Source organism: Agrilus planipennis, unplaced genomic scaffold (assembly GCF_000699045.2).
Source record: "Agrilus planipennis isolate EAB-ADULT unplaced genomic scaffold, Apla_2.0 scaffold53, whole genome shotgun sequence".
In the NCBI taxonomy this organism is placed as follows: Eukaryota; Metazoa; Arthropoda; class Insecta; order Coleoptera; family Buprestidae; genus Agrilus; species Agrilus planipennis.
In genome coordinates, this window is record NW_020438880.1 from 653,876 (window position 1) to 658,584 (window position 4,709).

At 30.2% G+C, this 4,709-nt stretch overlaps 1 protein-coding gene across 2 annotated transcripts in view; it reads right to left on the reverse strand.

Annotated features, from left to right (window-relative positions):
- LOC108733114 (lipase member K-like) overlaps positions 1 to 4,709 on the reverse strand; it is a 17,105-nt gene that overhangs the window by 11,213 nt on the left and 1,183 nt on the right. The gene's annotated exons all lie outside the window — the stretch shown is intronic.

Here is a 4,709-nt window from a genome sequence, read left to right on the forward strand (position 1 = left end):
CTTTCTGAAATTATTTTATATTTAATTTACTGAAGTACTGAAGTGAACTAAAAGTATATAATGATTTTCGATAAATACAATCGGTAAGTGGTCGTTAACTTAATTATCGGAGCTGATATGAACGGGAGGGAACTCGGCTAGTACCCGGGAGGGAATTCGACTATCTATATTTTAACCAAAACTACATGCGGGAAGGAATTCGGCATCACCGTTTAAATTAGGGATAGGTCAGGTACATGGTTTGGATTTGCTACCCGTTGGATTCGGCATGTTTTTTAGGATCCGGCCGAGTACCGGATAATGACACCGGTTACTCCGCCGGGTAATTCTACCAGAGAAAAAATAAAAAACAACCACCTGTCATAATAATTTAATAAGTCTAACAAAAAATCTACCCAATGAAAATTGGGAATTAAGATTGTATTGTTGTTTATCTTAATTTGTATTATTTATTGATTACTATACTAAATTATTTGTCATTTCGATACAGTTCTTGTGTTTACTTTTCCTCATGCACAAGAATACATAAGTATGACCGAACTGTTGCAAATTTCTGTCGCTTGTTGGTATATCAGATTAACAACAATTTATTATTTAGTATAATTCTGTCATCTTGCAGAATTTTTAGTTTTTATAAACATTTTAGGATCATTTCAACGGTTTCATGTCAACCCTCTCTTTAAATTGGTTATCTGTTTCTTTTAGAAAGTACATTAATTACAAATAAGTACCTAAGTATTAGTAACGTACACATTTTCTATTTAAAATGGATGTTTTGAGTATTCAAATAGGTAATTTGAAACTTTTACTTAGTTAGATTAAGTTATGGTTTCAACTAGTTCCCTGCGTCATGCTGTTCATTTAAAATATAAACCGGAACTAGTAACATTTATTTAAAGTTCACTGTAATTATTTACCGTACCTCTTTCGTTATAGGTACTGATTTCATCATTACGGCGTAAACTTATTTTGTAAAATTAACTGTAATTTTTTTTAAGTAAATTAATTTTTGTTACTCTAAGATTGTTGTAACTTATTGTTCGTAGGTATACCTCCAACATAATTGTTATGATTATTTAATCTACAGAGTAATGATTAATCGATACCTTTATGCCCAGTATTACACATAGTTTGGTGAAACGTTAATGTACCGAACCTTGGCGCTTGATGATTAGCTGAATATTGGTTCAATATTGACAAACCTATACCTACTTGGCTTCGCACTACTGGACCAAACTTGGCGAAACGTTATTGTACCAATCCTTGATACTAGAAGATTAATCGACAAGGTAATACTTGATTTCCCAATACTTCTGTAGGTTTGGGCCAGTTGTTAATTCCGATATTTCCTACATGGGAATTTACGAAGAAATGCTATTCTATCGCTATAGGTAAAAAGAAAATTTTCATGTAAAAAAACGTATTTTAATAGTTGATTATTCTGGTCTACACTGAATGAAAGTTGAATTCAATAATGACTTATAAGAAACGAACTTGCAAACAAATAATAAAGTTAATTTTGAAAAATAGATCAATTTCTTAAAACAAGAAGCTCGTACTAACGGTCACCATACAAAACAGTAGAAAAACTTATCTATAGTTATAAAGCAACATTAACATTGTTATTTTTGAAATTTATACCATTTTAATGTTTGATTTTATATATTTTCTGTTATGTTAGGTTAGACATAGTAATTGTTATGATTATTTAATCTACTTTTTAAATATCCTTTTAAATATAGTACTTTTTCCTTTCAATTTCCAAAATTATGTCCAAATGTGATTTTATATGCTGACTTTCAATTGTTTACGTCAAAAAGTATACATAAAAAGATATGCACGAAAAGGAACATGATTTGACATTAGTTTGTTTTATATCTTTTCAAAGCTGCTCACATCCGAAATTATGCAACCCATTTCCTTTTTAAATATTTATTTACGTGGAGTACATCTTTACCAACAGTTTAAAACACAATGACAAACGGAAATTAGTATACGTTTACTGATAAGAGTATCATTCCGTGACCTTTAAAAAATACAAATAGTTTAAAAAGAGAACGAAGAATTTATGACGACTTTGACATTGAATTCTCTACGTAGGTACTAATTTTAATCCAAGGATGGGTAAAAGTGTTTTGTAAGTAAATACAAACATTAGATGAGAAAAAAAAATTGGTGGTCTTCAAATTAAGGGTACACATAAAAAAAAGTGTGCAATAGAACTTAATTAATGCTGTCATTTGTCCTGCCACAGCTGCCTTGTTAAAATTCAAATTAAGTAACCTCATTTGTTTATTTGAGTGGTAATGTAATTAGTCACTAACTTTCGGCATCTTATATCATATAACCGAATAAACAGCGACTTTGAAAGAATCGTGTCATTTATCAGCCCAAAATGAAATGGTTTTTCACAATTTGAATTTTTAAAGTGCTATTATTATTTTAATTAATTCATTTTACTCGCATATATCAGTTACATAAGTGTAATAGGAATGTGAAATAAAAAGGACGAAGTAATTTAAGTAAATATAATACCAGTGTGGAAACTGGTAAATGTAAACCGATTTAGTTATCGATTTAATATTAAGAAAACAAAAACAGTGACCCAAAAATAGTAAAAATATTACAAAACCTACAGTTTTCACTTCAGTTATCTATAAATAAAAAACAAATAGAACCAAATTCTATTTTCATGAGGAAATGTCTAGTTTGTTACCACTAGTATGTAATTTAAGAAAAAATGTTATTCTACCGCAAATTGATGGTCAATTGGATATGTTTATTTTTGCAGTGCGCTTATGTCCCTTGAGTAGCTACATGGTTGGGCCAAAGTTGAAAACAGAAGAGAATTTGTTAAAATTTCAAAGAAATGTTTTTGTGAATGAAATAGTATCATATAGCGGGTGCGAAACATGGACGGTGAACACGGCGGAAAAGGTTAGAAGCGTTCGAAATGTGGTGTTACAGAATGATGAGGATACCGTGGATAGAGAAGGTTAGAAATGAAGAGGTATTAGAAAGAATAGCAGAACAGAGGACTCTATGAAAGTCAGTAAGAAATAGGTTGATAGAACACCTCAGTCATAAAGTGCTAGTCAGAGACATATTAGAAACGAAACAGGAGATAAAAGGAGTAGAGGTAGACCTAGATTAGATTACTGTTCACAAATGATTAACGATGTGGGATGTTCTAATTTTAAGAAAATGCAAGATTAGCTCAGTATAGGTAAGAGTGGAGGTGTTCAACAAGTCTTATGACTTATGACGATGATAAGTGGTAACACATGTAAGAAGTCACTACAAGACCCAGCTTATTCCGTACTTTCAATACTGGACCAAGCATGGCAAATACCTGGTTTGTCATTTCGGGCCAAATATGGATGGCAAGCTTAGTCCATATGTGGGTAGCCAGTGCCAATAACAACGAACCGACATTTATTATAATTGTTGAATGCCTTCTGTGACATTACTTTTTTGCAAAATTATTGATTTTTTATATCGATGAAGTTAGATAATTTTTAATATAAATATTAAACGTAATAATTACATNAAGAAGATAAAAAAAAATTATTTAATTCTTCAATTTTTGCAGTAATTTCTTCAAATATACAGTCTCATAACACCGTGTACATTGAGCAACCACAGGTTTCTGGAATCAGATAATATCAATCGAAATGTACTAAATTGGTTTGTCAACCCTCTAAAATTAAAATTCCGGACGATTGTAGCTAGGGGTGATTTTTGCACTTGCATTTTAAGACATTTAATGTGTAGGTACATCACGAATTTGTAACTACTTTAATAACATACTTACCTACTAAAAAAAATTGTATTGTTTAAAGTAATCAAAGAAAAACGAACTTCTCACCCCCTCACGAACTATTGAGTCAACACCACTCTGATCTCAAGAATCTGTGATCGCTCCATGTACACAGAGTTTTCCGATACTCTATGCAAAAATTGCGAAGGCAAAGAATTATTATCAAAATAAGCAAACTGTGCTAATTCAACTCGCATTTTTTTTCAGTTTCAAATATGTTACATATCTGTTGCAATGATTTTCAAAACTGAATAATTTTGTGTTACATTCTATACTTTCAATATGAGCATAACATCGAGCTGTTAAATATAAAATGATTCGTAACTTTTGTATTACTTTATTAAAGTTGCAAAGAGATTACATTCATTTAAAGAGGTTTGCACTGTAGAACATTTCAAGGGAAATGGGATAATAGTGTAATCTTCTTAATCGTAAAAAGGTAATAAATATAAATAATATTTGGATCTTTAAATTTTTAAAACTGCAGTTACTTCACATTTTCTTCTTAAATTAATAGTGAAGGCAGCAGACATCCGATAGTTTTTAATTTTGTATATTAATAGATTAAAAAGAGTTAACAGATTTAAAAAGTTTCATAACGGGCACGATTTTTACTAATATTTTGTTATTAATACGAAATTAGCCACTAATAATTTAAGAACTACTTGACGTCTTCTGTTGTCACTCTAAATACATATTTATATGTAAAATGAAATTACTTAATATTTTTTGAATTTGACCCTTAAAATTTCAAAAAAAAATGTCTTTAAAAATATATTGTATTTGTACTCTTACATGATGTGGAAGTCAAAACGAACATTTTAAAAAAAAGGACGTTACAGGATGGCCAAATTTTTTATTAGCAGGCATTTGACATGAAAAATGTACT